This window comes from Trachinotus anak, unplaced genomic scaffold (genome assembly GCF_046630095.1).
Source record: "Trachinotus anak isolate AG129_WGS33_773 ecotype Australia unplaced genomic scaffold, CSIRO_AGI_Tana_v1 ptg000009l, whole genome shotgun sequence".
Taxonomy (NCBI): Eukaryota; Metazoa; Chordata; class Actinopteri; order Carangiformes; family Carangidae; genus Trachinotus; species Trachinotus anak.
Genome location: NW_027273860.1, coordinates 11,919,887 through 11,945,306, shown reverse-complemented (window position 1 = coordinate 11,945,306; position 25,420 = coordinate 11,919,887). Strand labels below are relative to the sequence as shown.

At 39.9% G+C, this 25,420-nt stretch overlaps 1 protein-coding gene across 4 annotated transcripts in view; it reads right to left on the bottom strand.

Annotated features, from left to right (window-relative positions):
* The window catches only part of sema5a (sema domain, seven thrombospondin repeats (type 1 and type 1-like), transmembrane domain (TM) and short cytoplasmic domain, (semaphorin) 5A), a 150,039-nt gene extending 125,291 nt beyond the window's left edge, over positions 1–24,748 (bottom strand). For 2 of the 4 annotated variants that reach the window (XM_071485357.1, XM_071485360.1), the window contains exons 1-5: positions 24,331–24,746; positions 23,967–24,066; positions 23,671–23,830; positions 19,775–19,907; positions 15,142–18,187 (exon numbers count right to left, since the gene is read on the bottom strand). The gene's annotated coding sequence lies outside the window, so the exon portion shown is untranslated. Of the gene's footprint in view, positions 1–15,141; positions 18,188–19,747; positions 19,908–23,670; positions 23,831–23,966; positions 24,067–24,330 lie in introns of all 4 variants that reach the window. The other 2 variants (XR_011691885.1, XM_071485358.1) reach the window with 2 other exon arrangements.
* Positions 24,749–25,420: the final 672 nt, after the last annotated feature.

Sequence of the window (25,420 nt, the reverse complement as noted above, 5' to 3'; positions counted from 1 at the left end):
TCCATCTTTATCTTTCTCTTCTGGGTCTGTGCAGTCCACATCAGTCCACTACAATGCAACGCAGGGGTGTGACAGAGTGTTTTTTGGGGCTCCGTCCATCCAAAGGTAGTGAATGAATGGACTGAGTGAGATAATGAAACGCAGCACCAGAGTCCAGGGGGGTCATCTTTCTCGCTCTCTGCCCAGATTCTGGCTGGCTGAATTTGTCTTTGTCCTCCCCTCTATGGCCCATGATGGATAGCAAAAAGAACATGGCTGATGGTGAGAGTTTTTTTTTCTACTCCTCTTCTCTTTCAGTGTCTTTTATTTTTTTTGATCACCATTAGCGAAGTGGTAAAGTTAAGGGCTGGAGAAATGAACTCTGTGAAATTCAATCATGGGAATTGAAGGTTTGGAGGCGTGAGGTCTTGGCCCCATGGGCAGTTTGGAGATTGCTTCAGATTAATTAATGTCAAAATGGAGAGGCTGAGGCTGTAGAGGACAATTATGTATGTGTCTGCTGGGCATGGTGTTCGCCATTCATAGTAAAGAGTGCAGTCTGCTGATTTTCATCTGTGTTAAGAAGATATTTTATTCCCAGTCAGTAATTTTGTGAAGCCAAAAGCAATTTAAGTGGAGATAGAGTAGGCAAAAGCTACCCATGGCTAAATGGATAGAAAAATAAAGCCACTTATGTAAGTACTCAAGGCGCATATAATCCAGAGAAGCTACAGTGGGGAAAACTACCACCATCTCCTGTGCACTGTAATCTTCTAAAGGCAGACCCAAAATTAAAAGGGTAATATCACTCAATTAAAGATTCATACTTCATTATAAAAAGCTTGAAATTGTCCAGTGAGTGTATATGAGCCACTACATGGCACTGATTGTGTGTATGTGCAATTGTAAAAATGTGTTTTTAAAGTGGACCTTGTTTAGCTATGGCAATGCTCTCATCTTAAGACCCAATCTGATCTGCGGGGAAGTTTCCAGCAGTCGCCACCACTTTCTCACCTTTTCAGCTTCATCCTTAATGGAGGTTTACATTGGTGCAGCATCCCAGATTAAGCAGATAAATAAACTGTGCACTACTCCTCGTGGTCACAGGGGACCAAAGACATTGTTCGCCTACAAACTGTCTCAGGAAACTGGAATAAATCCTCCAATTTCAAACTCAGTAAGAAATGTGTTTCTTTCAGCACTGTCTTGAGCTTCAGGGTGACTGAGGGCACGGATACCATACACACCGATATCACCTCCACAAACACTAGACTGTTGAGTGTACATGTGCACAACCATGCACACACTGTCAGATGTGCAATACATGCTTTGTTGCTCGGTCTCTGCGCGCCTCATGCTCGCGTGCAGAAACAAAACAAACCTACACAATCTCAGTCCGACCAGCACGGGGGGAGTTTGTATTTGCGTGAACCGTGATGTACTCTAAGCAGGTGTGCACAGGAAATCAAGATTGGTCTTCTCGCTATGCTGCATTTCTATCTCCAGAGTTTTGGAAACCCTGATTTATGTTTGCTTCTCAGGTCTGTGGCGGAAACGAGAAATGTCAAAAATCTGACAGGCTTTTCATATTTTGTCAGTCTAACAGATACACACAAGTGGAAGAATCTCAAGAAATGTTTAACCTACATTAAAATATGTTTGCTCTTGGTAAATGTATCACTGTCTATGTATATTGCAGAACTGATAACACTGACTTTCATAAACTGCCCATTACAGAAAGGACAATAACCAGCAGATCTGATAACAGCAACCAAAACTTGCATTCACTGATAATAATCACAGTCATTACTGGGATATTATCCTTTCTTATTATTCTCAGTAATGCAGATCCTGTTTTTTTCATAATGAGCCTGCAATATGGCAGAGGAACTCATTAGAAAGGAGGCACCAACTGGAAATACAGACATCCATCATCTCTGCACGTCTCCAGTAGCGGCCAACTGCAAAGCACTGTTACACACCACCCATTCTTCTCTGGAGAAATGAGCAATGTTGACAAGCAAGGGGGTGCTTGGGTAATTGTTTTTGCCTCACTTTAGACAAGTTAATTAATTTCAATTACTGGCAGCTCTCCAACTGAAGGTTAGAAGTCAGTGCTGGACCAGGCTGTGCGGAGGAGGTAAAGTTTGATGTTTACTTTTCCATTTATCAAAGAGGACATAACTATACACCGGGGTGATGACAAGTGAATATATTTAGACATAATTTTCTCTGAAGTTGCCTTAAGAGCTGTTCTGCCTGCTGACGGAGAGTGTGAGCTCAGGAGAGTCTACCTGTCTTCACACAGTAAAACAGGAACCATCAAAATGGCATTATAACATAGAAGCAACTGCTTGTTTTCTGGGAAATTTAGGCCAGTCGGCAAAAAGGAAGAAACTCTCTCTTTGGCTTTGAACATGCCTTTTTTCACCCCCTCCCAAGTCACTTTCACCTATCTTTGAGGCATACTCTTGTACAAGATGAAAGTAAACGTCTGAACGCTTCAGTCAGGGTACGCTAGACAAACCATACAAAGACAGCTCATGTGAAGGAAAATGCCTCTAAAAGCAAGAATTCAAAAGAGATCAAGGGAGTATCCACACTTTATAATGGTTTAATGGTATTGGCCAAACTGATTGCTTTTACACTTAAGTCAAAAGGCATCATCACATGCTGGAAGAAATTTTTTAAAAACAATATACTCTGGTGAGCAGAGGGGTGTGACTGTGTTAAGTGGGCAATGTGCACGGCTTAATAATGAAGTCAGCTAATTAATTGATTCTGGTCTGGTGGTTACAGACTTCAGAGGAGGTGACACTGGTTAAATGAGCAGCTACCAGCTTATATGCAGGGTGTCCTGTCTGTCTTATTCAAAGCTTTTTCCTCAACTATAATTTATATTCTATAGCATTATAAATAATTAGCAATTTTGTTCGATTGCAGATTTTATTTGAACAAACAAACCACACTCGCGGCTGTGCAAGGATGTATACGGAGTGGCCAAAGGAGAGGGTCTATTTTGGGCGCGCTTGGTTCTGGAACTAAAATTACCATTAATTTTTCCAAAAGACAATGTCAGATGAGTGACAGTTGGTGCACTTCTACAGCTTGGATTTCCATTAACCTTTCTTAGTACAAATAATGAACAACCCTGTTAGAAAATATCTGTCTCTTTGATAAGTTAACCACAACTCCCATGATGCATTTTGGCAAGAAACATCATAAACTTAAACTAAACTCTGAGACATGCACCACTAATGGAGAGTTTCTCTATGGGGAAACAAGCCAAGGATCATGGGTATTTTAGTGTTTTGAGCCAATCCCTTAGTCAGATGTAAGGATGAAGTGTGGTTTCTCAGAAATAAAAGTTGAAATACTTATGACCGGTGGCCACAACATAAACCTGAATGATGGTTATATTGTGCAGCAGAGTCCCACGTTCATATGTTAAGTAATGACCTAAATGCTAAAAAACAACATGCTAACATGCTCACAATGACAATGCTAACATGTTGATGTTAAGTAAATGTCAACCTGCTGATGGCGTTAGAGGAAAAGTCATGGGACCACAGAAGTCATTAAATATTCACTATCAGAGAACCATAAATGTAAATGTATGTATGTAAAATTGTGAATGTAAAATTAAGTATCAGTTCATATAGTAGATGTTGAGATATTATGAGTGATAACTTTGACCTGCTGCTGGCCCTACAGGTAAAGTCAGGGGATCATCAAATTCATCAGAATCCATCTTCTAAAAACCATAAATATCTGTAGCAAATTTCACAACAGTTCATCCAATAATTGCTGAGATATTTCACTAAGAGCTAAAAAAAAAAAAAAAAAAGTCAATTTCCTGGTGCTGCTAAATGAATATCCATTAGGATCCACCCACTGGGGATCATGAATGTCTGTTAAAAATTTCATGACAATCCATCCAATAGCTGTTGACATTTTAGTGTGGACAAAACTGTGGACCGACAGACCAACATTGGCATCCATGGAGCCAGAATGCTAGCATGGCTAAATATTTTAACTGGTACAGAGATCTTGATTTTTCTAAATACAGTAACTAAAACATCACGTCTCCACGGTGTAACTATGTAATATGCCTAAACAAAGAGGAGACATCTCAATCCACAGTCTAGGCTATTAGAAGTCATAACCACTTTAAACCATGGAGCGAGTTAATGGACGCCTGTGTCAGAGTGAAGATGTCGGTAGTTGTTAGTTGATATTTGCAGCTCGTGGTGAGCAGACCTGCTGTTATGTTGCAATATTCAATATCAGATCTTGAGCAGGCTTTTTGTGGCAATAACAGCTTTGACAGTAATTAGTCATATATCAGCTTTCTCAGCACTTGGCAGTGTTCAACACCTAGCAATGACGCTTCCATATGAGAGACATTTTATTAACTGATGCCAGGAGATGAATGCTGCTTTGGTCTTCACGAGCATTAGAGGCGTATAGCTTTTTAAAGGCATTATATTGCTGTGTTAATCATACAAGCTGTTTGCAACAGATTTAAAGAATTAAATATTTATTTCTTCTGGGTTCATTATTAATTTAGGCATTCATCAGATGTCTGGGAGAGTCAACAGCAGTAATGGAGGGATTCTGGAGACACTTGTTCTCAAGCCAGTCATGTTCAGAATTTTTCATTCGCTTTCATAAAAGCAGAGTGCTTTCTATTGCCCTCTGTGGTGATAAGATAATACCATTTACATGTGCATGTCTAGATTTTAAGCAGCAAAATGCTAATTATTTCTTAATTGTGCACTTTAAAGCTTTCCCTCAGGAAGGGCACTGATTTCCCAAGTGTGACCTCTTGGTTGGAGTAGGCAACAAAATGAATACACAACCAGACTTTGGTGCTTTGTTGAGCCAAGTGCACACTCCTCACTTCAGCAACACATGTATTACCATAATAGCTACACAGGGGCCCCATCAACCCCCTTAATTGATTGGCTAATTGCTCAGAATCCCTCAACTGTACCCCGATGACCGACTGGTGTCGCCGAAGGGATTGTGGGATTTGTGTCAACATTTCCCCATACCATCTCATTCATTCCCTCTTTCTGCTACTCTTCTACAGAGCGTGAAGCATGAGATTGGATTTACAGTGTAATGGAATAAAGCACATTGTTTCTCATCTGTGTGAGAGGAGGATAGAGCTGATAAAACCCCTGACTTGCCCAGGCGGAAAGCTGAAAAAAAAAAAAAAAAGGCCTTGCATACAGGAAGGGAGAACTATGTTTTTCTTTCCCTCTTGTTAAGTTTACTTCTCCTGAAAACGGTACTTTTTTTTTTTGGGTTGCGTGGTGCTGTTGCTATCGATTTGCTCTGCTGTCTTATGCTGGGTTTTAGAAGAATAGGAGAATAGAATGAAAGAGGTCATCATCAAGTGATCAAAGGCTGTGATGTGACAGGCGTGGTGTTTTCTCCAAGAAGCTTGTTGTGCAATTTGTATAGAAATAGACATGATGAAATTCATACTCCTTGGTTTAGGTCATTGTTGTGGCAGCTTTGATAAAGATTACTCAGCATTCTTGGCATTCATGCCATCTCAATGTGAAACTTAATCAGGGGGAATAAAATTATCTGCTTTTCTTTGACATCTCCAGGACGTCCATTTTTCTCTTTGACTCCCGCCCTTTCACTTCTATTCACCGACTTCATCTCAGTGAATAGAGTGCCATTATCAGTTAATTAACTCTTATCAACTTTACTGTTATAATGATAACATTTTCGGTGTCACACCAAGGCATAATCTGATTAAGTTACAATGTTGCTGCTATCATCTATTTTCATTTCCATATGCATGTAAAAGCCGAGAGAGGGACGTTTATTTGTACAGGTGGGAGCAATGAGACAGGAAGGTCAGACTTGATGTAATTAGTCAGAATCCAAATGGCTTCGTTTGGAAACCGGCTCTGACAGTCTGTCGTTCAATTTATGCTCTTGACTTTTCAGTAGCTCTTTATCATTGTGATAACTCAGCAGTTAATCACTATCTTGTTGCAATGTACAGCACTTGGATGAAGGCTGCAGATGCCACAGTCTGGAAATGATGTCATAATAACAATTGAAATTAGCTTTTTAATTGCTCTGTAATGAATTCAGCTTCCATCTATACTAGTACAAATGAGGCACAGGGTAAGTATAGTCCTTTACATGAGGTAACTTCAGGTTTAATCCTGGGTTTTCAGTCCTACAACGGCGGTTCACATCACCATGGTAACTGATGTTGAACTCCCAACCTGCTCCGTGGCAGGTTTACTTCAGAGATTCACATCAAGACCTGTCAACAGCCCAACTACTGACCAGTCACATCACTGGAAGAACTGAGTCATCATTCCTACAGGATCCTGACGGAGACGAAAGAGTTCAGAATAAAGTGACAAATGATAACAGGCAGTAGATACTTTTATGAATCAGTCGAATCGTTTTGCTGTTTCAGACCTTGCATGTGTCCATTCTGGTTTTAAAACAGAGCTTCAAACAAACAGAGGAGAGTTTTCACGCTAAATAACAACACAACAACATATTGATGTTTATCATGTTCATCACCTCAGTTTAGTGTGCGACTACGCTAACAGTTGCTAATTAAACACAAAGGACAGCTGAGGCTGATGGGAGTGTAAAAACCCCAAATATCAACCTCATGATGGTGCTAGAGAGAAAGTGAGGAGGATTCATCCTATGGGGACAACAAATATCTGTCCAAATTTTCATGGCGATCCATCCGTAGCTGTTGAGTTATTTCAGTCTGGACCAAAGTTTGTGGATAGACCAACCTGCTGCTAGCATTCCAAAAAAAGTTAATCTGCAACACGTTTTATAATTTCATGTTGGATTAATCATGTTTGATTCGATCGTTGGTTCAGCCTTCTTTGATGTGAAGAGTTTCTGCTTTTCTTTTTCACAAATGACAGCAAATTGAAGATCTTTTGGTTTCAAACTGTAAGTCAGACAAAGCAAGCTATTTTAAGACATTCCCTTGGGCTGCAGGAACTTTTGAACTATTGTCGAATATTTTATAGAACAAACTATTTACTGATTCATTGATTCATCAATAAAATGACACGAATACTAAAAATAATTGGTAGTTGCTTCCCCTATACAACAGCTTTGGAAAGAACAGGAAAGAAAAACTTAAATGAAGTTTACCACCTAAAATAAGTTTAAACCCACCAGATGTCTGGTAATATAGAACAAGTATAATAATATAAACACCATAAGCCCACAAGGCATTGCAAAATTAACTGTGGGCCCACAGCATGCGCCCCCATATTGTCTAATACAATATTCTAAATAGATGTAAAAGGTAGACAAAACAAAGACAGGTGCTGATGAATCACATCTTTTTATCTCATATCTTATTAGACAGAATCTCTCACATCAGCAGAGTTGGCCAACATGATACATCAAAGACAGCGGAGGAGTGGAGGCGTCCATCCTAATTAGTATGATAGAGCGCTGATCTGTGAGTGATCTCAGAACACAGACTGACTGACAGACACACACACACACACACACACACACACACACACCTTGAGCCCAACTCTAATTCCCTGCTGCCTTTACACACACGTTCCAAGTATATCTCTGGCAATGGAAGCATGAAAAATCTTGGCACGTTCAAACTCATTAAAATACAAACAAGCCGATGTGTAAATATGCACACACAAAGCCCAACTGTAGTTTTGTGATATTCCAACACGCACAAAATCCAAGAATATTCCTGGTGATGACAGCATGAGTAATCTTGGCATATGAAGTTGAATTCTGCATAGTCAATGTGAGCAGTTCTGACTGTCTGTCATCTTCAGTGGACTCACACTTCAAGCCTGTAAGTTGCTTCTCTGAAGGAGCTCCAGTTACTTAGCAAGTATAGTTTGGCTCAAACATCAGGATTCAATTAAAATGTAAATTCTCACTAAGCTGATAAATGGGAACAACAGTCCTCTCAGTTCCTCGGGCATCAGACAGGAGGCGTCTTTTTACAAAGAGACTTGGAAGTTGTTGTTTGGGGCCGCTGATGAGCACCGGGGCCCAGCAGACAACAGACGAAAATTAACATAAGGTCGGAGGTCGGCAGGATTCAGGCCATTCGGAGGGATTTACACACAAGTCTTGTCTCTGCTGCTTCCCTGGCTGCTTCTCTGCCTGCACAACACGTACCTTCTGTGGATTGCAGGTCTTTGTCTGCTCTATTGACAGCTCCCTGAAAAAACTCAATCTGCTCTGCACCTGCACATTTGAAGTTTTTCTACAAACCGTAAACGTGAAGAGACGTTGTGTGCAAGGGGCTGACACACACACACACACACACACACACACAAAAAGTCAGCAATGCATATAACGTCAAACCCAATACACTGAAAGGTAAATGCAACACTTTGGAACATTGTATCCAGATAAGAATTGTAACATTTCTGCAAGTAAGACAGATTTTTCCAGATGGTTTCTGCACCAACTCTCAGCTGATTTCTGACAGTGCTGAAGGAACAGCAGTGGGATAACTTTGCTTCACAGGTCAATGCTGAGGAGAGCTGCACGTCCTCCAGGAGGAGAGCCTTCTTAATTTTCACATTTCCCCATTCAGGGGAAGCCAGTGGTGGACACGGGTCACAAACTCACTTGCCTGGGTGACAACTCTCTATTTGGAGAAATTTTCTATGATTAAAAATGCAAAACATATTGACTTCAGTTACCAACAAATTACCTCTGGGGAGAATGTGCTGCTCGCTCAACTCTGTTCCATTTACTGGGACTTTTAAGTACTGGAGCTATCAACAATAAGTCCTGAGGAAAATAAATCATGATTATATCGGGCAGGTAATAATAAATTCTTAAAATTAAACAACCTGCTATCTCGACTGACACATCATTATGCCCAGACACATGCCTGTCTGCACCAGGTGCTCATCCTTCCTTCCTGACATTCAGACATCCTCACTTATCCTGTCATCACAGAGACACAGGAGCAGGCATGTCCCTGCCCTCTAGATTATATCTATAGTGGCGGGCCGAGGAGAGAGATGAACCTGCTTATCATACTTTCAACACATGATGTTGATGAAAGCAAGTGTGGAGAGCAGTGTTTTAAAAGACTGTGTGAAGAAAACCACACTCTCAGTCTGTTTAGTGTAGAGTGAACCGACTCCGACTGTCTTGTTTTCCTTCTTACAACAACCGTACATTTCTCTAATTCGCCTTTTGACCAACCACTGATCATCCTTCCTCATCACTCATCATTACCTTTTTAATATAAATGATCTAATTTCACATAAAATAACTCACACAGTCCCACTGCTGGTTGATGAGGGTCTTTAGAAAACCTAGGACGGATCTTAAAACAACAAAGATAGACAACAGAGGGATTACTTTTTCATACTCAGACCCTTTCCCTAAGCAAAAATACCAACAAAACTATGTAAATACTACATTACAATTAAAGTAATTAAAGTATTATACTTGATATATGAGTAGCTCTTCAGTGGAGCTAGTTCGGCCCAGTCGTTTGGGCCGTCCCAAAGGGCCTCACAATAAAGCTGACGGGTCATGAGACGATTAATGGGAAAGAGGATAGGGCAAAAGAAAAACAAACAAACAGCTCTGCTACACAAATCTGTATTCTTTTTACATATTCTCTCTCTTTGCTTTTTTGTGAAAAATTGGAGAGTTACCCCTTTGAACCTTGAACAGTCACTCAGATGAAACAATCTGAGACGTTCGGAGGAGAAATCTCTCTTTGGTGAAACTGCTTTGGTACCTGCAACATGACAAAGTGCCCCAACCACACATTGCCTCTTGGTTAGGGATGTATGCATTGTATTTTACAAGATTATCACTTCTATATTTATGCAAACTATTACTCAGAAAAGTAACTAGTAAGTACACCTGTCACAACTCCAACTGTAGTGGAGGAAAAACTGCTATATTTCCCTCTAATCTGTATTGGAGAAATAAAATAGAATAAAATATAGTTAATTTGCCATTGTCAAAAACATAATAGATATAGATTTAGCTTTTTACACAATGTAACCGCTGACAGATGAAAATGGATGAAGACATCACACTCCTGTGCTGACATGATCCACGCACTCTGACAATATTTGAGCAGATGTTAATATTTGGACACTTTGCACTCTGGGACAGATGCATGGCAGGAAATCCCCCTCTATATAAACAGGCCACAGTAGCTGATAAATGTACAAACCACTTTACTGTAATACCCAGCAAATACATTTTTGAAACAAATATGGTCTGAAAACGAGGGCCACGTGCCAGGGGGGCCGCTAAAGAACTAAAGCTTATCAACTGACCTCAGTTTCCCTCATGTAATTACAATGGAAGTGGTCCATATCCTGAAAAGTTTATATAATCTGAATGCATCTTCCAAACAGTAACTGCCTGGATATACGGCTAAATAAAAATGAATGAATAAAGAGATGAAGGTGGGGAGACAGAGAAAAGAAGAAATCTGTTATCAGTTAATGATCTGTAAAACTCATTATGGTTCCCTGTGTTGTGTGTTGTGATGTTAGAACTGTCATTGAACAAGGATGAAGTATAGATTTGAGGCAAGATAAAAAATTTAAGCAGTGTGAAACAAAAACCACCTGTGGTCAGACTAGTGATGGGTATCCTCGTCTGAAATGACTTTGAGGTGGGAAATCAATAGCAGGAGTATTTTTGACATCTTATCCATCCGCACCCACGCCAGGAATCTGTTTTCTTGCTGAATTCAAAAAGGTGTGGCTTTTCCCAAACTGCCACTGCGTGCACACCAGCCTCGAAATGCTTGTCATTTGATACCGCACCTATATGCGAGGCGGTGAGGTGCAATACATCTTTGACAGACAACAGACGGCGATTGAGCCATCTATTCTGTTTCTGAAACAGCCTCCAAGACCCAGATAATCTTGAATGAGGCTCAATGAATATCCTTGAGTGGAGTGTTTTGCGGTGTATGCATTAAACAGCTGTTTATACCGAGATGTAATGATTACTGAAGTGGTTTAAATGATGGATTGTTGCTTGTATCCAAATATGCAAATATTTCCCCTGAAAACATCAATTACTCAGAGCAAAACCAGGGCCGTGAATACAGCTGTGACAAACAGACACTGACACCAGATATACACTCACATGAATCCATCAGTCAGTGAATGTGGGCTGCATTCTTGGTGGATTACCTTCATTTCAATGCTTAAAGTGATTTTTTTTTAAATAACAGCTTCAAAAAACAAAATATTTGATTAAGCAAATATGTGTACTAGGATATTTTAATCACTAATTAAAATACACATTTCTAATATTAATAGCAAGGGGAAATGGGAATGAGTACATATTTTATTAAAGTTGCCTCTAACTCCAATAGTTTTACTTCCACATATATTAATTTTTACTTATGAGTTCTCTGACAAATTTCCATTTATCAGGTGAGAGTCACAGCCAATCTTTTGCTTCCAACAAAAGGTCTATAATCAAGAGTACACACTGTGAATTCTTCATGCTCAGCTAATTTGTATGCAGCTTAGTGAAGCAGCGGCTGAGAGGCTAAGATATGAAAAATGAATGTCCTTGAGTATCTACTCTGTTATACATTCCGCAAGAGGGCTGCACAATTGATCTTGATCGAGCCCAATTATTTTTTTCCATCTAAAGTATAAAACTTTGGAGCAAAAGTCAATGCCATTTTCTGTCACTAAGATATGTAATAAAAGACATCAATCTACGCTGAGGCGATATCAAACAGCGGCGCTCCTCGTTTCTCGCTCGCTCAACACACACAGGCTCAGCAACAGGTGCAGGCTGCTGAAAAACATATGGTTAGACTCATCAACGGTGCCACACTGCTCTCTAGTGGCGCAGCACAGACCTTGAAAAAAATGTGAGCCTGTCTCGAAAACAATACCCACAGGCCCATATGTAGGTATCGATAGTTTGGTCACTGTCATCATCCCTCCTGTCCGTGGTAGCTGTGAGGAGATGGGGGACCACTGGAAAGTCTGCAATTTCCCAAGTTCATCCAAAGCTCTTATAAGACGTCCCAGTTATACATGTCAGGAGAGTGTATTCAAAAGTTACACTATTTTTAGTGTAACCTTTCACCCTTTGTGAGAAGGAACAATTCCAGCAACCAAAAGTTCAGTTTACATCTGGGCATGTGATAGTTACTGATTTCTTTTCTATTTTGACTCTAGGTCGGAACAAAACGAATCATTCAGCTCTGGGAAACTGTGATCAGCATTTTCTTTGCTGTACAGACATTTGACTAACACGATGATTACTTGATTCATTGGCAGATTTATCGGTAATGAAAGCCATGCTTGTTTGTTGGGAGTTCAGCATCTTGTGACAAATAATTGATTACACAGTCGAGATGATATCTTAACAGCTAAATTAGGTTTGGACTGTGAATGCAGAGATTTTACTTTTATAGAACTCACACGCTCACATATTGCAGATACCTGGGACGCTGCTCGTTGCACTACCAGTCAAATTTTGGAAAACTGAGTGTTTCCTGTTCAATGTGGCATAAGCCAGTGAAGTACATTTTTTGCCTGGGGCTTAATTTTGAGAGTTGTGATACATTTTCTTGTACAGTTGATTACACACATTTCTAAATACTGAGTTCATTAAAAAACAGAAAGACGGGGATGTTGTTGGAAGACAAATGCTGTTGGTCTTACAGCACAGAGTTTACATTTTGGATATTTGATCAACTGTGTTGTGTTAAGGAGCTGCATGTTGGTAAAACGAGAACTGAAAAAAAAGTAAGACCTACTTGGAAAAATGTGAACATATAAATCCGAAAATGACTTGCAGTGCCCTGAGAGAACGAAAAAAGTCAAAGCTTAGATTTTCACTTCACAAAAACACTTCCCCAATCATCGGATGTACATTTGCACCCCTACTGCGGGATGCTGCATCTCCCTCAGATGACCTGGATGACCTGTCTTCCTCACACAGCAGCAGGGTAAGGACAGACTACTTTTGCTTTCCAAAGGCTACAGGGAAAGCTAACTCTGACTGTGGGTAACTTTGCCATCAAAGATGTAAAAGGCATAAGCAATAAAAAAAAAAATATATATTGCTTTCCACAAAGAGGTGGTGACAGAAAAAAAAATCCAATCCACATATTCTTGATGGATCAGTGCACATTTGAACCAATGACGTTGGGAAACAACAATCAGAATTACTGAAACAAGACATTACTGATCTATTGAATACATTCAGCTCCTTGAATACTGAGGTGTTTATCAGTGGCCCTCTACCATCAGTCAGAAGAGAAGGTGAGAGATTCAGCTGATTGTTGGCACTGAACTGCTGATTGTCACTGCGTGTACCCTCCATCCCGTACTCTTTCGTGACAACTTTTTTTCTGGAACAGCAGACATCTTTTTAGGGCAGATGGAATTTGCTTCAGTCAGGACTAAAACTGTTTATCTCCAACCCATTCGACCCCCTTCATCGCCCATCTACTGCCTCTGCCAAGGAAGGGAGACAAGATGCATCAAAACAACGATAAGACATAACAGAACATGCCAGAAACCTTGATGTAGAGCCACCTTAGCCCCCACCTGAAGTCAATTCAAAACATGAGGGACATCAGAGCCAAGAGAGACAGTCTGTACCCCACATGCGAAGTACCATCTGTGAAGATTTGTTTTTTCCATCCCTTGAACCACATCCAGTTCTCAGCCAAAAAAAAAAAAAAAAAAAAGTGTAGCGGTCCCGCTGATAATGAAGGAGCTGGGATGGCTGCCCCAGTTCATTAAACATCAACAGGCTGACAATATCGCAACAGTAATTATTACAGCACACAAAAACAATGTTTGATGGTATGTCAGTGTGTAACGTCTGTTGTCATTCCTGCAGCCTACTTTCCATTACTTCTTCAGTTCCCCGGTTTATAAATCAGTCAACAATCTCATTTTTGAGCTCCATTAACACGAAAAAAACGAGTGGATCTTTAGGAAGCAGTTGAAAGTTTGTAACACGAGTCAGAACCAAACAGCTTTTAGCTCCTATGCTACACACGACTTCTTGGTGATTTCAAATGCACCACAACTAGCCACTTTCACGTCTAAATGAAAAGCTGATGTTTTCCTAGGCCTTGGATTGATTCATTTCTCTTCTGCACTCTTATTTCCTTTGTTATGTTTGGAAATAAAATAGTCATACTGCTCTATAACTGCACTGTAACTTTATTTCTGGCCTTTTTTTTTTTAGGACTATTTTATTTCATTTGATCATTTTGAATCTCATTTTATTCTCCATCAATTGTTTTCTGGTTTTAATGCATATTGTTTTTGAATGTAGTTCTACAGAGTTTTTCCAAACAAAAACCACTGTTTGTGCCATATACATGAAGCTGCTTGCCTTCAGTCTTACATGTTGTCTAAAAGAACCAGGTAAAAGTCCAAATAAAACTTAGGATTTTTGATTATTTTGACACTTGATTCGACAAATATATTCTGTTGACACAGCCTTAAACAATGCATTTTGAAGGAGCACTGTCACTGACTTCACACATCAAGTTCCTTTAACTCATCAGCTCAGCTTGTTGTATAATTTCTTCTGTGGCTCTGGAGGAACTTTTAAAAGTTTGAGAAAAATAACCCTGATGGTGTCATCGGGGGGTTGTCTCAGTTTGGTCTTGACACCTCCCCAGTGTGAATTCATATTGCAAACTGGAGGTGTGAGATCTGAAGGAAGTGGTGACTAATTTTTTTCTGAAATGAAAACCGGGGTCGTTTCCGGTTCAGCGGGCTATACATTACAAAAAAAAAACCAAAAAAACAATCCAATGTTTTTGACTGACTAAAAAACGGGGCAGTACCGGTCTCATGTGTGAATGCGCTCTTAACGGGGAAGCAAAATCACAAAACACAACTGAGTGTGCCCAGTCCTCTGGAAAGCCACCCAGTCTCAAACTCGTGCAAAATCACAAACACAAATGTTTAGTGTCAGTATCCACATGCTACACATCGTTAGCTCGCATAGATTCGCCGCAATTCAACTGTTCAGTTCATTTTTTTTTTTTTTTTTTTTTTACAAAACCCAAGTGCAAAAGCATGATCGATCCAGACATATACTGGACTAGCATCAGAAACTAACAAGACAACAAAAGGTGGTGACTCCTACCTTTGAAGCTGTCGTGAAATCCGACTGTTCGTCTTTCACTGCATTAACCGCAGTCCTCAAGTCCGAGAGGGTCCATCGATCAAAACAATCAAAGGTGTTATTCATAAAAGTATTCCTGGTTGGGAATACTGCCATGGCAAGTCCACTGCACACAGTCGAGCCACTTCTTCTTCTTCACTTTTTTACATGAAAACTGTTTTTTCAGGTTCCGGTTTATGGTATGTTTTTTTTTTCTCGTTGGTTTACCGGCCGGTTGTGAACTCCTGACCGGTGACTGAGCCAGCTAACCTTCCTCAGCATGAAGACATGAATAACAGCAACAATAACAATAGAAATCTGATTGGATATTTTAATGGCTTCATTTCTGAAGCTGCTATAGTTAGCGGCCAGCCCCCTCTGTGGGCCAAAACAAGATTGACTTCACCAGAGGACAGGCCACTAAAAACGTGGACTGTAGTTTAGCAGGGACCATGAATTTAATGATAAATGTTAAATGTAGGACCCAACGTTTTTAAAACTTCATACTAGACACTAGTATGATCTCAGGCCTCTACTGCTTCCTGTTTTTTGTGAAATTCCCAATGCTTGCAAGTGCAATGAGTGAATGAGCTACTATCATGAGTGTGAAATAAGTAAAGGTTTTTTCCAGAGGTGACTTTGTACACAAGGCAAAGCAAGAAGAGAACACTTGAAATATTATGAACAACAGTTTAATACAGAAGTCATATTTCCCCCAAATCAGACAACAAAAAAAAAAGTTACTTCCCCATCACTCACAAAGCTACTGACTAGAGAGATTTGATGTGTCACCCACGGGAATGAACATGAAGTGAACAAACAGGACGTACATGACAGCAGAAGCCTGTAACACTATATATAGTTAGTGAACCGTCATCATGTTGCTGTTCCTGATGTCGGCTGAGTTCAGAGCTACATTCATCTTTGTATCTTGCAGCTTCTCTGTTGCATCCTTCAGATTGTAAAACCACAGGAAAGATTTTGTGGGAGGCATCACTAACGGATGCTCCACGATTTGTCATCACAATACAAAGGATTATCATTATAACACATAACATTTTGACATTTTTAATTCTGATTCTCCACAAAGACCCCTTTTTATATACTTTTCCATAGGCCAAAAAATGCGTTTATACAGCATTAATTTTTTTCTTTCTCATATTTCTTCTATCAGAAACTGTACATGGGTTATATTTTTGCTGAAACAAACATGAGGTGGATTACCTGGGTGTATCAACTTAGAGTGTTATTTCCAAGTTATCTTAAATGCAGTGACATGAGAAGCAAAAAGCACAGTAATAACCTTCCCCAAAAGCAATACTAAAAGAAAATACAACTGAGGCAATACACAAAGTTGGCTGACCCCCACCAACCTGTGGCAGATTATCATGAAGTTTACAAAGAACAGAAGCTGTTGTTAAAGAAAATAAAAAAAATTCTAGTCATTTTGCAACAACTACTACAACTGAGTTTTGTCATTGACAATGATGATGATTCAGCTCCATAAACATTTTGAGCCGTGTCAGTATTTTTTCTTTCCAGGATTGTAATACATTTTTCATTTAAAAAGATCTTTCTCCGAGCCTTTAGCTCAAAATTACAATTCATAACATCAAACTTGATTATCTTACAGCTGGGTCAACTACTTAAAAGTTCAGTTGCAACAAGTTTTGGGTTTAAGTTGAAATGAGTTTAGGGACTGAGCAACAAATATTCTCTTTACTTCTGAAGACTGTTTATGAAATTCCATAAGACACAGACAAAACAAAATAAATGTTTATACTGTTTGCACAGAACCTTGCAACCTGGCATTCAGGTGCTCACGTGGAGCAGAAACAGACAGAACCGAGCAGTAATGGTGATAATCTACAGAGAACAATCTCCTGTCTACTGCCATAGTGTGTTCATTTATTTCATCAACCCGTTCCCCTTTTCTGCTTGTCCGCACTCACTTCCATTCACAGATGCGACAGGCACTTGAACTGCCTGATGTCCCAGTATAATCACCATGATATATTTAACAAGAGCAGTGATGCTAATGAGGTCATTATTTAAGACAATTAGTGCATTCATTTCTAAAATAGCTCTCCACATAACAAATTGCAACATTGATGAAGCAGTGAGAGTAATAACACTTTGAAGAAGTTCAAACAATTTATCTAATATGCACAAGTACATAGCAAGATGTCCCAAAATCTAATTAGACTATGAATTTTCCACCTTGGACTGTTACTGAGTTACTGCGTTCATAACAATGTCTATAGACACACACGAAAAGATGAAGTAACATCCCACATATTTATCACAGTAGTAGGAACTAAAAACTCAAGCATGTGCTCATTTCCCCAATCATGCTTCAAAATGAGTTAATCTGTGAAAGGAAGTGGCCTCAGATATACAAGGAGAGAACTTTATATATTAAAAAAAAAAAAAAAAAACACTTCAAAGTCTCTGTCTCTCTCTGCTTATCTGTATCTCACATATTCCCTTTGAGTTTAGAGGTCAAGGGTATAATCCTCATCCTAGCTGGGAGGCAGGTCCTGCGGTCCTGACTGAGGCACACAGGCTTGCTGATGTCATCTGTTATTGCCAAACTAACCAGATGACCACTTTTATTTAAACAATACAAAGTAGAAAAAACATCTTGGTTCTAAAAACCACCAAACATACGCATACATTCAAACACACACACTCACATCCAAATAAAACATCTGCTCTCACGTGATGAGAGTTAGGCTGGCAACGATCACTGAGGTTGAATGTAGGAAGGCAGTGCATGGAAAAGGCAAACTGGCATCAGGGACTGATTAAGTGGACCTGCTCTCTGACTGGGACTCACTGTGGCCTACAGGGCCTTCTTGTTGACTGACTTGTGTAGTCGGGGACGGTGTGTAAGGGGGTGGGGCTTCATTTACGCAAGTCGAGTCTCCTCCCTCACAAATGACAGGGGTGTGATGGGAGGGACGAAGAGCATCGGCCTCGTCACCATGAGCACACTCACTGTAGGGAGGGGGCTTCAGATCATCCTCTGAAAGAAAAGAGGAAGACACATCAACCAGTCAGTAAGCTGTCAAAAAAAATTTAAGCACAAGGTCAAAAAAAGCTTCAATATCAAAATAAGATAACAATCTTGTTTCATGCCTCTATGCAATCTCTTTTTTATGTGACAAGGATTCTGCTGTGTTTGCACTAGCGAGGCGATGTATTGCATCAAAACAAATACTCCCAATTTCTCCTTAAGGAGAAAGTCTGTGTTACTCCACATGACCATTTGTGCACAGGAAATAGGGGGTCAAAACATTGATCTAAATAAGTCTCTAAAGTGCAGTAAAAGAAAAAGCTTTTATTTATTTATTTTTTTTTTTAGGAATAATCGAAATGTGTCAGAATATCTGAAATCAAAAGAGGGCAAGAGAGAAAAAAAGATGTATCCACCTCCAGTTCTGACAAGAACTTTGCCAGAACTGATACGGGGACCAGAAAAAAATATGAGGGCCAAAGTGAGGGCGAAAATGAGTCTGCAACATGATGTAATACAATGAGTGGTGAAACCATTTCCACCCTCTATAGCCACATCCTGTTGTCAGACTGAACAAGCACTTCAAATCAAATGAGATGCTGCTTGTAAAAGAGGACACTGAAACTTAAGTAGTAGTCAGTCAAGTGAAAGACACAGAAGTTAGAAGTATAATGGAAACATCATGACTAGCTTTATGCTCCTTTAAACATTACTGTGTAGGCGGGGGGGGGGGGCGCAGGCAAGATCTGACAGCTCTCAAATGCTCTCATGTGCTGGGAACATGAGAGTTCCTCTTATTGGAAATATTTAAGACTACAGTTTTCTCAATTGCTAGTTTTGTTTTTGCACGCACTGCTAACAGACAGACCACAGAAATTACTTAACTCTTGACTGACTCACTGACTGATACATGAGCAGTATACATAAGGCAGTGGTATACAAAGAAAACTTTGAAAATATTGGTTTGATTATGATTAAGTTACTGTCACAGTGCACTTGGTCTTTTTACAGCAGACAAAGTACTCTGTGTGTGCATACACATGTGAGCTCACTTCAATCAGAAAAGCTAGTTTACAGGAGTTCTGTACTGTTGAATTGTGCTTTAGACTCCATCTGGAGTTAGTTTCCTGGTTGTGGCAATGACCCTTACAATCAGTACAGCACATAAATCTCCAGACTTGCCATCATGGCACAGACTCTGATGGAGTCTTGATGCTGGTGGTGTTAAGGAGGGTGGTAGCTGGGTTTTGTTACGAGGAGTGTTAACCTGTGCAGTACATGTGCAGCTAACTGGAGCAGCAGATACATCACGTAGGGACAGCAAGAACTGTAACTGGTCAGTTACTGGTCAGTTACTTTACTGTGTGCTGTGAACTTGGAAGCAAATGCCTTTTACATTTCAAAGTTACATCTGAGAGAGAAGACTGTATGAATGGATAGCAGCCAAGAACTGTGGGTCAGTGACGAAATAGAAGGGAAAAAATAACAATGAAGAAGTCTTTCTGGCTCAACTTTCATCATTTCAATGAATGAGGACGCAGCAAATGTATGGTAAAACAATGCGCGTACTGTTGTGTTCAGCTATGTGTGTGCTACCTCCAGAGACTGCCTCATATGGTGGTGGCATGTCAAGGTGGGAGAAGGATGCGGCTGGTGGCAGGGCTGTGGAGGGCTCCTCTATCGACAGGTCATCCTGAACACCATACCAGCTGGGCCAGACAGATGTTTGCTATAAAGGGAAGGAAACACAGAGAGAAGAGTGAATGATACACAAAGAAATACAAGTACACAAGTCCAAATATACTACTCTTCAGATGTTTTAGAACACCCGTTTGTCTGTTTTTTATGGAAATTTAAGCAACTCAAGTTTAGTGAATAACCTGAAACTGTACAAAGGTAAGTGGTAAACTGCCCAACTGGTAAACAAAAAAAATAGTTCACCAAAAACTGAAAAATCATGTTAACTACATAAAAAAACTGGCCTGTTTCAGGGATCAAGAAATAGGCTTATTTACAGCTTTCCTGTAGCAATGGAAGTTAATGAAGCCTTAAAAGTTAACGCAAACAGTTCCTACAGGAACCAACTTTAGTTGATGACTTACAAACCCTTTGTCTGTACAAAGGCAGTTTTGGAAAAAAATATGTTACTACACCCTCTGATGAACTACTAGGACAATACTGGACTGCAGGAATGGTGAGAAAGCAAGTGACAAAGGAAGACACACTGGTTGGTCAGGGGTTCATCCTACAGCAAGATAATCACACAAAACATTAGAGGAAAAGAACCAGACGGTGGCTTCACATGATGGAAGAACAAACTTAAATCCTGTGGGCTGGTTTGAAAGCACAGCAACCTGCAAGTGCAACACATTCTTGGGAACTTCTGCAACAGAACATCTGAACAATATCTGAAAAGTTAACAGTATGTGTGTCAACACTACTAGCACTGGAATACTACCTGGGCTGGTTTTAGCGTAAACACCTCTGGAGAGGACAGTGCTGCTGGCTGGATTTATGTATCTGCTCCTTCAATGAGCTTCCCTTTGCGTCAGGGTAAGATTGACAAACACAAATCTAACGATGCTGAAGTACAAACATCACTAACCAAAAAGCAGGATAATATTCTTAGAGAAGAAAGAGATACTGTCCGTCCACTACCTCACTGGACTGACCAGCGTGGAATGTTTTCACCCCAAACCTGACCCCCACATAAAATCGTTTATACAAAACGACTTTATGGGGGGAAATGTCTGGGAGATGGGGGTAGTGGTCGCATCTATTACATTAGGCTAAGACATTGAGTCTTACAAAAGCTAACAAGATGAGCATGGACTTGTCACAGTCAGTTTTAGGACTAGGCTAATACTAAAACACGTGTGGTTCTTTTATCTCCCTGACCTCCTCTGGAGAAGCTCTCAATCCTTTTTACTCTTGTTAGCCACCTAATTGCAATGGCAACAGGAAGAAGGCAAATGCAGATTAAGCAGGGAGTTCAGTGATGATAGACTGATGACCTTGTAGATTGATGTCTTAATTAGTTCAAAATTGCCATCCTGTTGTTGTGGGTGTGATAAGGAGGGATGAGGAAAGATGCAGCACAGACAGACAATGCAGAGTTCAAGGTAATTAGCACACAATTAACCTATAATAGTTTATAAAGTTACATATTAATTATTGTGACGCGTTTTTGCCAAATGACGTTGGATCTTCATGGCAAGGTGGCAAATGCTCTGTGGCCCAGTACTAGTCCACAGCCTTTATATTGGGAACCACGGCATTAAAACACATTAACATTTCTGTAGGAAAAAACAAGACCAAAACTAATTAAGTTGAGGACTTTTAAACTATCAATCTCTCCCATCTCTCACTACGCCAAAATGTATAAAGTTTTCCCCATTGCTCTTCTGAATAAGACTGTCCAAGAAGCCAAGTGATTGATACTACATCAAGATTTTTTCCCCCACTGTGTTTGATTCATTTAAGCCCAGGACCCGAGACGTCGTGGCGTCTCTCCAGAAAACTTTCAGGGTGCTGTGTTATGGATGACCGTGGGGCCTCCCTACTGCACATTCCATTAAAATCTAAACAGGGAACATTATACAGCAGAGATGGCAGAGAGAACCAGGGGGAGAGGAAGAAAGAAGGAGGAACAGGAAAAAAAACGGAAGAGGAGAAAAGAGAGGACTGCAAGAGAGGAAGTAGGAGCAAATAGAAGAGTTGGAGGACAAGATGAATAAGGACCTGGTGGAGCCTAAAGAGGAGTAAAAGGTCTAAGAAGCAAAAAGAAAAGGACAAGTGCAAATGGGAAGTGGGAGCGTTTTCTGGACTGTTACTGGCCATGTAATTTACCAGTATATATATTTCTGATAAGACACCAATAACGGAAATCCTAAGCTGGACCGGACATTCTCTAAAATAAACACTTAAGATAGCACACAGGATGTCACAACTGGTGTGGGGAAACCCAAGGCCAAAAACCACGGCATCTCTTAACTTTCAACTGCATCATTTATTTTTTTTTTTTGTAACAACTGTGGCATTTCCTGTTGCACAAATGTTCCAAACATAGCTAAAAATACCAATTGTATGTGTCTCTTGAATGTAACTACCAAAATTAAAAAGAAGTGAAAAGCTGTAGCGGAGTCCGGATTATTAAGAAATGACTAAATTGATGCAGTCTTGCATTTAAATGAACCAGTTCTTGAAAAAAATGTGTTGATATCTATTTTTGTCATTTGTGCAACCTTTTGCAAAAACTACTATGAAGTGGGCAAAGTGGGCAAGAGTACGAAATAAGTTTGAAAAACATCAGAGAAGGTTTGGAAGGCTCTGAATCATGGAGATTACTTCCAGGTGCTTTAGAGAGGCAGTAAAGCAGAAGACTGTCTACACCTGCGGCGTAGCCCACAGGAAAGACTCCATACAAACTGATGTTGAGGAACGCATTGCTATTCTAAACATATCTCTGAAAACATCAACACAAAGACTACATTCAACTAGCTCCTGAAGGTGACAATAAAACAGAGGCCTGTATTTTGTGGCCAATTTCAGTATCTATGAATAGCAGTTTCAGCAGAATTTAAGAAGTCCAAACAGAAACACAACTATGAAGGTCATTTAAATTATCAAATGACTCTTAGAGAGCAGCTGAAACAAACCACATAAACTATTCGAAATGTCAAGCAAATTATATGTTAGGAGAGACCATCCTTTTTCTCTCATCTGACTTATGATTTACAAGGGACTAGAGATAGTAATAGTAATATTTCAATTAAAAAATGTAGCACAAAATGTAGCATGTAGCACAGAAAATGTCAGTGACTGAAATTTTGTCTTTTTTTTTTTTTTTTTTTTTTTAAATATTATGAAATAACAAGACCTTCAAGGGGCCAAACACTGCTGTCTGTAAATCAGTGCACTCGTGCCTTGCTGTCTGCGTCTTTACTGATGATATTGGCACAAAAAAATCTCACATGCATGGTTAAAATTTTACAAACTTGCTTAAAAAGGCTCACTAACACGCTCACTGGAGAACTGTCAGAGTTGTGACCTGTCCTTCCAGACCTCCGATGTCAACAAGGTCAAACAAACTTCACAGAAAAATGTCAATGTACAAGTACATGCAGAGCAGAAGCGTGCACCCATTAAATGCACGTTCACAAACCTGAAATGTAGCCTGTCTTGTCACTTCATTCAAAGTGAAAGTGACTGACTGAAAACCACAAACCCTCTTGAGAGAGAGCAAACAACTCCTCTGCAAAAATGTAACACAACTGTGGCCTTATTTGACTTTCTCTAGTTCACGCTTCCTACTTGGTTAGTCTCTCATCTCACATAAAGAGATTCTCTTTGTTAACAGAAAAACATATTCTTAGACCCAACTACACTAAAGAGATATGCTGGAGGTGCAAAACCATTTCAGCAGTTGACAGCTAGATTATGAGTTTGAAATGTAAGACCGGGTTGTGTTTGTCCATATGGTTTGTACTTACACTCTGTCTCTCACACATCTGATGGAGGTATGCCCTTCCTCCAACAATGACTATCTGAGCATTGCGTGGGTTACTCAGGTATGCTGCCAGTTGCCTCTGTCTTGATCTGTACCAGCACACATAGAAGAATATCTTGATGATGATGAATATGATGACAACTCTGTGAAGGAGAGAGGAAAGGAATAACAGATGGGGAATGGGAAAGGAGTGGACAGTTTTACACATTAATTTAAAACTCCAATATTACTATAAAAAAAGGAGAGAGATGTGATTATAACTACATAAATTATACTTACATGTACCAGTACAGCTCCATTTTTGTGAGATGTCACTGAGTAGAGGCTCTCATTGCTGAGGAATAACTTGCTGATCTCTGGCCAAAAAAAACAACTTGCCCTGAAAGCAGTAACAATTTTCAATCCTTTTGCCTAAGTGGCAAAACCATTACCTTACATTATTTACTCATTACCTAAATTATCATTAATGATTAACACTAAGTGGCGTTTACAAAGCATCTATCCACTAGAGCTAGTCTGAGTCAAACGTACAAGCACTTAGCAATAACTTAAAACAGATGGTAAGTTTATCACGACGACTCTACCGTTAACTTAGCTCTCTTATTCAGCTAAAAGCAAACACATCGACAGCGTTTGAACTCACTTTATTGCGACACCTCGGCTTTCAGAGTTAGCTGGTAAGGTGTGCCATTTCCCTTGTCGTTTCTGGGATGTGATGCGGGTAGGGCTCCAGGAACCAGCTGAAGCTACCGCTAGTTTAGCTAGGCTATCGTGTAGCAGGCCAAGGCGACAACAACACCCGCTACTCTATTTACCCACGATTAGAACAAAACAACGACTGTTGTCGACCTGCTTTATGGACATACCTGCTTGTTGTTATATACAAGCTCACTAGCTAGTAACCCGAAAAGCTGCTCGTCAGTCCAACACTGAGGAAATAACTAATCTAAACTATTTTAGCTAGCGTTAACTGACTTAGCACATCCCTGTGCGTTCAAGGCTGCCTTTGGTTTCACAGTGGGCGGCGTTCACAAGACTGTTGCCTTCGGTGCTTCCCGTAGACTGTCCCCTCCCTCAATTGAGTCGGTACAATTAATCTGATGGTTTTTATGTTCATGTTGTTTTAGTTGCTGTCAGGGATTATATCTCAACATGCCAGCAGAGTTAATAGGGCAATGGAAATGAGAAGGCAAAACTCGAGTACGTTCATCGTTGATGTTTTTAATAAAAACATATCCTAGATATAAAAAAACAAAACAATTGTCAAATGATTATAAACAGTAATAAAGTTGTATCCCCCTCTGAATAACTCGGGAGCAGTGTCGACTTAAGTGATAAAAAATTTGATCTCTCCGGGCTATTACAGGAGTGTGTCATTGGGGTCCACCATAAATTTCATGATTTCCGAGGGTCTGGGAAGGCAGCATCACATTCGTCGGACAAAAGGGTAAAACAATAATTGGACCGAATATGTATAAAAACACACACAATCTCACAGTATTACACACGTACAATATCAACGTATGAAAAACAATAAATAAACTGATTGAATAAACTTCATTAAGAAGCGAAACTATTCCAGGAGTAGCCTGGGTGTTCATTGTTTAAAATCAGGTGACTAATTAACGTGGAGTCTTCCTCCTGATAGCTTCCAAAATCCTCTGAAAAACTATTCAAAATACCCATTCATATAAAGATATAATGAATAACAATAACATAAAGGTCGTTTCAGG